Raw genomic sequence first — 12,668 nt, forward strand, 5'->3', positions numbered from 1 at the left:
TTTTGCTGGTACTGCCTCTGCTTTGTACTGTAAGCTATGAGTGACAAGGGGACCAGGAACCCCTCTAAGGGTTCTAATGGGTTAATGGTATACAACAAACTAAAAACCCTTCCAAAAGAATGTCTTCCTCCCCGAGAGGTAAAAAGAAAAATACGGCCAGTCAGATGAAGCCGTCAAGGGTAGAACACTTCTGTCCCTGTGTATTTCATACAAACAGGTTTTTCTTCTACCATTTAAAAAGATTATTGCTATGATGTCTCTCCATAGTAGGACTAAGCATAGCAGATTCCCATTTAGTCCTCTGTGCCCTTTTGTTGAGGTGCAGGAGGCGGGGGATCAGGTAGATCTTCCTAAATATTGGAAGATACTTATTTTTCCTCTTCAGAGGATCCTAACAGGGAGGGAGTAGCCGCACAAGTCAGGTGTTTGTCTACTCCCTTACTTAAACCTTTTGTTGCCTGCCACAGGCTCTTGAGGTATCTACTTCTAATAGGGTTCATTTGAACCTCCCCCACTTGGGGATGTTTTTTCCTATTCATGCATAAGTTATATATTCTGAACTGGAACATTTCTATGAATGAAATGGGAGATTCCAGCTATTAATGCTGCAATCACCTCAGTGAGCATAGTCTCACATGCCCAGTGGATAATGCATTGATGTTAAAGGATCCAGCAAGTTAAGGTTGGATTTTCCTTTTAAAGACAAGATGTCTTTTGCAGTTCTGGCTGCAATTGGAGTAGCTCAGTCCATTAACCCTTTAACGTCTGCTCCACTATTGTGGTGGAGCACATTTTGAGTCAAGCCAATGCATTGGAATGTGGACTTCAAGGGATTAAGGAACAGGTGTGAGATACCTGAAAGTTCTGCCTGATCAGTAGGCCTGGCAAGGGGCTGGTGTATTTGACGCACTGTGTCTCACAGATGCTATGAAGGACTCGATCGTTTAAACCCTATGGCTTATACTTGGACTAGTGCATTTTTGCAGAGGTCCATGGCTGAGATATTGATCAACCCGAAGCACCAGGTAAAAACCCTTAGCCAGTCTGTGTCCCTTCCTGGGGTACGACTAAAGGGGTAAAGGTCTCTTTACCAATAAAGGAGGTTCAAACAGTTCTCCTTTAATCATGCAGCCTCTCCTAATGCCTGGGGTATCTGCCTTTAGGCGGTCTCGACAGGGGCAGCACCAGGATCTTGGGGCAGAAAGCCCATGAAGCAGAATGCTAAGGCCTTCTCACGAAGGAGCACCCCCACTCACTTGAGTGAGGGGAAAGGTCCAGCGATTCTCAAAGTCTGGTAGGAACAATGTTAAGAGCAGATTGTGATTTCTGCAATTTTTTTCTCTAGGTTACATCTAGAGTTTCAAGAGCCCGGATGGCCCAGTCGGCTTTCGATCTGAGGGTTCAGGGTTCAGGTCCTGTTTGGGTGCTGCCTGTGGGGTCCTTGGGGCTGCTGATGCGGCAGTCTTTATGCAAGAGTGTCCATCTCCTCAAAGAATAAGGTTCCAGAAAAAAAAAAGTGAAAGAGAGAAGAGAAGTGTCTCTTTCTGGTCTCTGGATCAGCTGTTATCCCAGTCGGTGATATCAGAGATTCCCTTAGTGGAACAGGGGTTTTTGGCTCAAACCTTTTAAGGTCCCAGAGCCAAGCAGAGAGGTAAGACCCACTCTAGATCTTGGAGATCTGAATCGGCACTTAAACATCCGATCCTTTCATAATTCAATCGGCTGTGTCCATCCTGCAAGGAGGGGAGTTGCATATCTCCATGTGCCAAAGTTTCCCACTTACCAGAAATCTCTGCGGTTTGAAATATAAAATTATTTTTATCAATCGTGGCACTGCCATTCGGCTTAGCCACAGCACTACAAGTGTTCTGAAAGATTCTGGCACCTCCTTTATCCAGGTTAAAGGCTCAAGGCATAGTGGTCCTAGCCTATTAGAAGATCTACTTTGAATAAATCATTCAGTTTCAGGTCTAATCTCAGCTGTAGATAACTGAAATCTCTAGGTTGGATTCTCAGGCTAGGAAGATTCTCCTTAAAACCATCAGATACCATACAGAAGAAGGTATTCTTACCCCCAGACGTGAATCAGTTCCATTGTAGGACTAATTCAACTTATCAGGAAAATTCCTTCATTTTGGCTGCAGGAGATTTTTAGGGGAAATGGTGGCCTCCTTCCATGCCGTCCCTTATGCGCAGTTTTATTCAAAGACTGCTTCAAGACACCATCCTGTTGGTCTGGAATAAAGAGGATTAAGGCCTTCTTTGTTTCCAATACGCTTGGCTCCCAACATAGGTCAGAGCCTAAATTGCTGGTTGTTATCAAGCAGGAGGGAAAATCTTTATCCTGCAAGGTGTTAACAACAGATGCCAGTCTTCTAGGCTGGGGAGCAGCCCTGGAAGAAGATTCTGTCCAGGGGAGATGGCCCAGGTTAGAGGACCTTGCCTATCAACTTTGTTGGAAGTTTCAGGCAGTACATCTGGCCATAGAATCTTGGTGGTCAGATTACAGGACTGTCCTGACAGGATTCAGTCTGACAGAGCCACGGCAGTGGCTTACATCGATCACCAGGGGAGGCACGAGAGGTTGTGCAGCCCAAAAATAGGTGAATAATGTTCTAGCTTTGGCAGAACACAACACTCCTTGCCTATCGGCAATTTTAATATTTCAGGCGTACTACTTGAGACAGCAACAATTATTTCTGGGAGAATGATCTTTTTACCCCGACATCTTCCTAGCAGTATGTCAGATGGAGTACTCCGGACAAGGACCTATTCGCGTCTAGATTCATTAATAAGGTCGACAACTTTATATCAAACAAGGGGTCCGCTAGCAGGCGGAACAGATACATAAGTCTTCTCAGGGGATCAGTTCTCACTGATCTATGCATTTCCTCCAGCTCTGCTACTTCCGCGCCTTCTCTGCAGGATTAAGTAGGAACAGAAGGAAGTGATTCTGGTAGCCCCAGCGGGTCTCAGAAGATCTTAATTTATCGAGATCATAAAGAGGGCAGTCGAAGTCCTTTGGACTCTGCCATTATAGTCAGTCCTTCTTGCACAGGGTCCGGTATTTCATCCTACTTTACGGACAAGGAGTTTAAAAGGTTTGACTGTTGAATCCCACTCTATAAATGATTGTGGGTGATGTCCTTCAGTAGTGTCTACTTTGACTAATGCCAGGAAGCCGGCTTCCAGAATCACTTACTATAGAATCTGGAAGGCATACGTTTCTCGGTATGGATCCAGGGGTTGGCACACCAGGAAGTATGTTAATAGGCAGGATTCCTGCATATGGGATCTGAAATGAAGCTGGCCTTGACTTTTATCAAGAACAAGACCCAGGCCGTGTTGATGCCTTTTCCTTGTCTTGTTTCCCACTCTTGGTGCGTAGCTTATTCAGGGGGTAACACGGTTTAATCTAAATCCTTAGAATTTAAAATTGGTCTTGTCGACTTTGTTAAATCAGCCGTTTGAACCTTCCGAGAAATTCTCTTGGTTCTTTGACAAGAAAGATTATCTTTTTTGCTTGCCATTTCTTCTGCTAGAAGAGTATTGGAACTAACGGCTCTGTCTTGTACGAGCCATATTTCATCATGCATAAGGACGAAGTGGTTTGATGTCCTCATCCTGAATTCTTACCAAAAGTGGTAACAGGTTTTCATTTAAACCAAGATATTATTCTTCCTTTTTTCTCCCCAGAAGCCTTAATTTGGGGAGGAGAAAGCACTACAGTCTCTTGATGTAGTAAGAGCGATCAGAACCTATTTAAGGGCGACCGCTCAGGTTCACAAAACACAGGTTTTGTTTGTACTGCCAGAGGGTCCAAGATATGGGCAGGCAGCGTCAAGGTCCACTATTTTCCAAATGAAGTTCACACCTTAAGGGGCGTGCCAGTGTCCAGCACCTGATATGCAAATATAACCCACATAGTTATTACTATGGCTCTGTGCCCCTTGATGTACATCAAAGAAAAGGATTTTACAGGTAAACGGTTTTAAAAATCCAATTTTTTCTTGCTTTTAAGTGTAAATGTGAGATCTGGGGTCTTTTTGACCCCAGATCTCCTATTAAAGAGGCCCTGTCCTGCTTATTTCTATTACAAGGGATGTTTACATCCCTTGTAATAGGAATAACAGTGATCAAACATTTTTTTTTAAAGGGACAATGTAAAAACAAAAAAGTAAAAAGTAAAATAAATAAGAAAAAAAGTAAAGTGTGCAGAAGCGAACACATACGCAAGTCGCTCCCACATATGTAAACGGTGTTCAAGCCACGCATGTGCAGTATCACTTATTTTAAAGCATAACATGTTGGGTATCAATTTACTTGATGTAACATCATCTTTCACAAAACAGAAAAAAAATAAGCTAATTCCATTAAGCAATGTTTATTTTTTTGTTTTGTTTCTTACTGTTTTCTTATTTTCTTATTAAGAAAAGTGTATTGTTTACAAAAAAATGTTTGTAAGATCACTGTACAAATACAGTGTGACAAAGTATTGCAGCGATCTCCATTCTATTCTCTAGGGTCTCTGCTAAAAAAAATATATAATCTTTGGGGGTTCTAAGTAATTTTCTAGCAAAAATACTAAATTTAACTTGTAAACAACAAATGTCAGAAATAGGCTTTGTTAAGAAGTGGTTAACATTAACATTATTTAAGTTGACTAAAATATGACAAAAACTATTTAGATAACTAAAATTAAAATGCCATGTTAGTCAAAAGAATGACTAAAACTAAATTGAAATTTGACGTCAAAATTAACACTGCACTACCACATAAGAAAAAGGTGGGGGCATCTACTAAGCTGCTGATAGAAAAAAAATTGCTTTTCTTATTTTTTTTTTCTTAATATTTAATGTTGGTAATATATACAGGTAATATGTGCAATGGCTTTATAGCCAATAGCGTTTACAGTTTTTTTTACATTTTAATTACTTAAGGACAGGAAGGATTTGGCCCCTTAATAACCAGGCTATTTTTTGCGATACGGCACTGCGTTGCTGTAACTGACAATTTTGCAGTCATGCGACGTTGTACCCAAACAAAATTGACGTCCTTTTTTCCCACAAATGGAGGCTTTTGGTGATATTTGATCACCTCTGCGGTTTTTTTTGCTCTATAAGCAAAAAAAGAGCGACCATTTTGAAAAAAAAGCAATATTTTTTACTTTTTGCTATAATAAATATCCCCCCAAAAATGTAAAAAAAACGAATTTCTTCCTCAGTTTAGGCCGATATATATTCTTCTACATATTTTTGGTAAACAAAAAATTGCAATAAGCGTATATTGCTTGATTTACGCAAAAGTTATAGCGTCTACAAAATGGGGAATAGATTTATGGCATTTTTATTTTTTTACTTTTTTTAATAGTAATGGCAGTGATCAGCGACTTTTATTGGAACTGCAACATTGTGGCAGACAGATTGGACACTTTTGACACATTTTTTGACCATTGACATTTATACAGCTATCAGTGCTATAAAAAATCCACTGATTACTGTGTAAATGTCACTGCTAAGGAAGGGGTTAACACTAGGGGGTGATCAAGGGGTTAAATGTGTTCCCTGCTAGGTGATTCTAACTGTGTGGGGATGTGATTACTAGAGGAGGAGCCAAGTTGCTGCTCCTACTTAGTAGAAGCAGATGATCTGTCTCTCCTCTCCTCACAGAATGGGGATGTGTGTGTTTACACACACACACACACACACACACACCTACTTTTTGGCTCTCGTGCTCGCAATCGCACGTGGCCAGGGACATCGTGCCCCCACTGTGCAGTGGGCACACACACCTGCTATGGCTCTTAAAGGAGCCAACGTACAATGATGCTGGTTCTCGGGAATGTGCCGATCTGCTGCAGTATAACGGCGGCTAACCTGGAATCTTCCACTGTGGGTGCTCTGGTACAACCTGTGTTGCAGGCCATACCTGCTGCTCCAGTCTCTGTGCAGGCACCCGCCCCGAGTATTACCTCTATATGAGGTATGGCTGATTCTGCTCCGCTTCCCCAACGATTTGGGGGCGATCCAGTCCAATGCAAAGGGTTTCTCAACCAGGTTGAGATATACTTTGAGATGCTGCCCCAGGCGTTTTCCACGGACAGAAGCAAAGTAGGATTTGTGATATCTTCGCTTTCTGAGAGAACCTTGGCCTGGGCAAACCCTCTATAGGAGATGCAAAAACCCGTTGTCTTGAGTTACCCTGAGTTTGTGCCTCCTTTATTTTAAATGATTTTTATTGGTATTTTGCGAAAAAGAAGACAGAACATGAACATGTACATGCCCAATCCAGGCAATAATGCATAATAATACACCAAACATAGTGACATTATATAAACTAAGTATCCAATATACATATTACATGTGTAAGGCACAGTACAAAAGTCTCCACTTTAAGTCTATCACAACATGTGTATATTATGCCTCATACAATATACCGCTCTCCAGTCTGAACATGTACAAAACAACTAATGACCATCATAAATGAAGGTTAATCTGAAAGAAAAGAAGCAGAGAGGAAGAAGTGAAGGAGAAAAGAATTTAGAAAGTGAAGTTCAAAAGAAGAGAGTCTAGGGTGCAGAGGGATGACCCAACTCATATTTTTTCTTTACATAACCCTGTTCCTTGAGGAGGCATTCCATGCGGACCAATTATTCAAATATTTCTTGATGGATCCATCTCTATATGCTAAAATTTTCTCATATTCTGAGATGATGTTCACTTTCCTAATCAGTTCTGAGATACTAGGGGTGTCCTTTGTTTTCCATTTATATACTATCAAGGTCCTGGCCACGAAGATAACATGCATTGCTATTGTTCTCTTGGGAACTGGGTATACTGACATACCAATACTGAGTAAAGCTTTTTCTGGGGAAGGCTTAATTAGGACTCCTGTAATGCGGGCAATCAATCTAAATACCTCGTTCCAGAAGCTCCGCAGATGCGGGCATTTTCACCACATATGAAGTAATGTCCCCACCTGGCCACATCCTCTCCAACACTCGCTGGACCTGTCACCCGAAAATTTGGCTATGATATAAGGAGTGAGATGCCATCTTGCCGTAATCTTCGCAGCCAATTCCTCATAATTTGCACATCTCGAAAAACAAGCATTATTTCTAAAGGCCTGCAACCATTGTTGCTCAGTAAACTTCTGACCTATATCTGTTTCCCATTTCTCCAAATGTCCAAACCTAAAGAAGTAAGATTTAGCACCTAATAAATCATACATTAACGAAATACCCTTAGTTTTTGATTTAGGCGAATTCAGGAAATCCCACACTTCTGTAATAAATTGAGTGCCTGAAATTTTCCTGTCCTGTAACCAAGATAGAATTTGGCAATGCGGCAAGAATGCAGTCCGGGGTAAACGAAATTTGTTTTGGAGTGCCGGAAAAACCATGAGGCGGTTATTTTCTATAAGATCCTGAACCGTAGAGATCCCGCTTTGACGCCACCCGACCAGGGATAAGTTCGGGATCAGCCACAAAAGAGACTCTATGGGAATAGAAACCCGTGTAAATGTGTTCGTGGCATGGTACGATGCAAGTAGGGCCCTCCAAGCCCGGAGGGAAGCCTGCACAGTGGGAAGTTCACTACCTATGTGAAATTGCTCGATGTGATACGCTATTAGAAGGGAGCGGAGCGACCCATGACGAATCTCAACCTGTTCCAATTGGCACCAGGGCTTCAGCTCCCGGGTGGAAAACCAACCCCGGAGCTGATCTAGGACCGCTGCCGTAGCGTAGTTCTTTAATATGGGTACACCCAGGCCCCCCGCCCATTTCTTCTTACCCTGTACAGTGGCAGAAAATCTGGCTCTCTTCCCCGCCCAGATAAATGTTAACATTTGTTTTTGTAAAGCTTTAAAAAATTGGTCAGGTATGAGGATTGGAAGGGCCCTAAATAGATACGTCAATTTGGGAAGTAGAAGCATTTTGTAAGCCGCTAACTGTCCATGCCACGAGATATAATGTTTCTTAAGTCTATTCATGTCCGATTGTAGTGATTCAAATAATGGTGGGAAATTAGCTTGAAATAGTTGGGTAGTTGAAGGAGTAAGGTTTGTACCCAAGTACTTTATGGAATTGGAAGCCCATGGGTATGGGAGAGCTTCCTGGATTTGAGATTTTACGCAATCTTCTACACCAATTCCTAAAATGCAGGACTTATTTTCGTTAATTTTATAATATGAGGCCTTCCCAAACTGTACAATAATGTTATGCGCTGCTATGATAGAATTAAGGGGATCGGAGAGAGTCAAAATGACGTCGTCCGCAAACAGTGAAAGTTTGTGTTGAGTTGTCTGGGAATTAATTCCCTTCACTTCCATCTGTCTTCTAATGGTTTTGGCAAAAGGCTCCATTACTAACGCAAAAATAATGGGGGATAACGGGCAACCTTGTCTGGTACCGTTTGTGATAAGGAATTTTTTGGAAAACATTCCCTCGGTATACACATAGGCAGACGGGGAAGAGTATAAAGCTATTATGGCCTGATGAATTTGTCCTATCAATCCAAATTTTCTAAGAATTTCGGTCAGATAACCCCAATGTATTCTGTCGAAGGCCTTCTCTGCGTCCAACGAGAGGAGCAGAGAAGGCCTTCCCGACTTTTCAGCTGAATAAATTAGATTTATTAATCTCCTAGTTGCATCATTGGCCTGCCGGCCTAGTACAAAGCCTACTTGATCATAGTTGATAAGCCCCGGTAACAATCTCGCCAGCCTACTAGCAATCATTTTCGCATATATTTTAATATCTAAATTCAATAAAGATATCGGTCTGTAACTTTGTGGAAGTGTGGGGTCCTTACCCTCTTTTGGTAACGTAATGATGGATGCTGTTAGCATCTCGCTCGGAAAAGAGGCACTGGACATTGCGGCTCCAAAGATCTGTTGCATATATGGAGACAATTCTGCTTGGAATAGTTGATAATACTCAGCTGAGTAACCGTCCGGGCCCGGCGCTTTATTGTGGGGCATACTGCCAATAATTTTTTGGATTTCTGTGATCATACAAGGTGCGTTCAACGCCTCCAGATCACTTTGAGATATTTTAGGCAAATTTAGTGAATTCAAAAAATCTGAAATCGATCGCTCGGATGGTTGGAACATATCCGGGTCATCCTTAAGATTATAAAGAGACTCACAATAGTCGCTAAAAGCGTCCACGATTTCTTTAGGGTTGCGCACTGTACGCTTCGTAATGGGGTTAACCATGCTACCGACTTTTTGTTGTACTATCCTTTCTCGAAGCTGGTCCGCTAGCAGTTTCCCGGCCTTGTTACTATATCTATAGCTATGGGCTTTAAAGAAACGAAGGCGGTTCTCCTGCTGCGAGACCAGCATTGCACGCAATTCTTGTCGCATCGCGAACAGGTCTTCTCTAATTTTTTGTGTTGTATTTTGTTTGTTTAAGGTCTCCAAAGTCTCTATTTTCTCTAGTAGACCGTTGAGCCGTTCCGTCCGCTGCCTCTTAACCTTAGCACTTAACTGAATCAATAAGCCCCTCATGTACACCTTGTGCGTATTCCAAAGGGAAAAGGGATCCGACACCGACGGAGCATTTATTTGGAAAAATTCTGACATAACCCTCTTTACGTATTTTGTATTCTCAGGTTGGGAAATGACAGATACCACATCTCGCCACCTGTTAGCTCTCGTCACAGCGCCATGCTCCCCCACCCTGATTGAAATTGGCGCATGGTCTGACCATGTTATTGCGTGTATCTCAGATTTAACAATTTTCTGCAGTAAAAATTTGTCAACATGGAACCTATCAATGCGTGAGTATGAATGGTGTACATTTGAAAAAAAAAGTATAGTCCCTTTCCGACGCGTGTTGGCACTGCCACACGTCAAAGAGGTCCCCAGAGGAAAAAAATTTAGATAAATTTGGCCTGCATGATTTGCGGATGTGCGGGTTAGAAACATCTAAATCACTATGCATAACAGCATTCAAATCCCCACACATTACCACATGTCCCTTTTTCATGGTTGATACTTTTTTCAAAATTTTTTGTAGGAAGCCACACTGGTTGGAATTTGGGAGATAAACATTTACTAGAGTGTATGTCACCCGAGCAATCTCGCAAATAAGAATAATGTAACGGCCCGATCTGTCCAGGTGAGAGTCTATAAGACAAAAGGGGATAGTATTCTTGACTGCAATGACCACTCCAGCTTTCTTCTTGGGGCCATTGGCCAAGAACACCTGTGTAAACTTGCGATTAGAAAATGAAGGGTGGTTCCCCGCCATGAAGTGAGATTCCTGAAAACAAATTATGTCACTGTGCAGTCTGGTCGCCTCCTTCCATGCCATTTGGCGTTTATATGGGCTATTAAGCCCTTTAACATTAAGCGATGAAATGGTAAAAGCCATATTGAATGGTATAAATCCCAGACTCCAATACCTGGTGGGTCAGAGGGGCCACTCCTATAGGTAGGTTAGGCCCTATCTCCTCAAGGAAATTAATAGAAACAAACGAATGAGGTTGAATCCGTTCCCTCGATGGATTGTATAGAAAAGACCTTCAGTAGTGTTCCGTGAAAGGTTAGCAACTGGATAAAGAAATACAAAAAAGATAGAAAAAGAAGTATATAAAAAGTAGTGATTCCCTAGGGAATCTGTGCTGGTGATAAACCGCTAGGTCCTGGGGGTAAAGGTGGGTGTATGTGAAGTCAACAGTTCGAAGAAGAGGTAACACTCTCAAAAAAAAAAAAAAACAAACAGCAAAAAACAACGAAACAAAACTTAAACCTGTTGGACCTTGTCCTGAGCGTGAAGGCGAATGGCGAATGTAGTACTAACGTCATGCGATTTCCTCAGCCGGTTTCAGCATCCGAACTTGTACGGGTGGAGAGAGGCGATCTCGTTCTAGTTGGACCTGCATTTGGTGGTGAAAGAAGTTGCCACTCTTCTAGAAGGCGGATACCCTCTGCGACTTTGGCCACGACATGCGACTTCCCTTCATACGTGACTAGCAGCTTAGCCGGATATATCCATCTATATGGGATTCGATGATTATTCAGAGGTTTCGTTATAGTAACCAGTTGTCTACGCTGTTACATAGTGTAGGCTGAAAAATCGGCGAAAAAAGACAGTTCTTTAAACTCAGAAGGTAATTCCTCCCTTCTCCTTGTCGCTCGAACGAAACTCTCTTTGATGTGATAGAAATTAATCCTTACGATCGTATCTCTGGGCAGGTGCGAGGGAATGCTCTTAGGTCTTGGCAATCTATGAATGCGGTCCACCACCAACTCTTCCACAGAAATGTCTGGTAGTGCAGCTTTCATTAATTTGATAAAAAAAACTCCCGCAGCTCCTGCTGTTGAACTGTTTCTGGTATCCCATGTATTCTGATATTATTGCGCCTTGAGCGGTCCTCAAGGTCCGCTAATTTCGCCTTAATGGCCGCCATGTCCTCTTCTCTGTCATTGTGGGCATCCACAAGCTCATTAAAGGTTTGGGCAAATTCCCCCATTTTTGTTTCAACATGGGACACTCTGCTAGTTACTGCATGCACTTCAGATTTAAACTGCTGGGTGATAGCTAATATATCTGCATGCAAGGTTGACCTTAAGGAAACTAACATGTCCTTTAAAGTAGTGTCCAATAAAGGTTGATTTAATGTAGGAAACTCAGTAATAGAGTCCTGTAGCTCTCTTGTATCATCCATGGAGGAATTAAAAGCACTCACCTCCTCTGCATCATTCAAATGCTCCTCTGTTCTTTGCTTACTTTTCGCTGGGCTGGTAGATGCAGAGGTGGAGGCGGAGTGCGATGCATGTAGCACTGCCTGCGGGACGCCATGATCTGTGAGTCGGGCTGTCCACTCCCGCTGTGACTGCTGGCCTCGTGCGCCGCCGCCATCTTGGATGGGCATCTGTCGCTGCTGGGCAAAGAAATCTAGCATTTTGACCAGTTTTGTGAGCCCTCTTCTCTTCCGCGATGGCATCAGGGAGGTTACCCGCAGGTGCTGGGAAGAATTCCGGCCGAAAACGAGGGCTGGAGTCGCTATTATTCGCCGTAGTAGCTCAGGGTGCAGCGGAGCTTCTCACTCACACGTCCATCCGCTCCGCTCGTCGGCCACGCCCCCCGTTTGTGCCTCCTTTAAAAGGGTATTTGACATCCCCGCACAATCCGCTTCTGCTGCCAAGTGTCTCATGTCCATCAAACAGAATATGAGAACTGTTGGCGATTACGCCATTGAATTCCATACTCTGGCAGCAGACGTTGCTTGGAACAATGAGGCCCTTGTGGCTGCTTTTTCTCATGGTCTCTCAGATACCATCAAGGATGACATAGCAGCCCAGGATATACCCACTGAGCTGGAGAAGCTGATCACGTTTGCCATCCTCAGACTCCAGACTCGAGGAAAGTCTCTCTTAAAGAGTGCTTGCAGAAGCCTCCTGTACGTTTGTCTCCGACCTTTGCAGTCCCACCGGTGCCTCCCTCACCTGCCATGCCTCCTGGTACTGAGTTGGTCGGTGAAAGTGAACTCATGCACTTGGGTTTCACACATCTCTCTGCGGATGAGAGAAACTTTAGGAGGAGGGAGGGATTGTGCCTTTATTGTGGCCAGGCAGGTCACTTTTTGAAGTCTTGTCCTACCCCTCCAGGGAATGCCTGAATCTTGAGGTCCTGTCACGAACAGACCTTAGGTGGC

Source organism: Lithobates pipiens, unplaced genomic scaffold, assembly GCF_037356315.1.
Source record: "Lithobates pipiens isolate NorthernLeopardFrog02 unplaced genomic scaffold, aLitPip1_a1.2 Scaffold_18, whole genome shotgun sequence".
NCBI classification, from domain to species: Eukaryota; Metazoa; Chordata; class Amphibia; order Anura; family Ranidae; genus Lithobates; species Lithobates pipiens.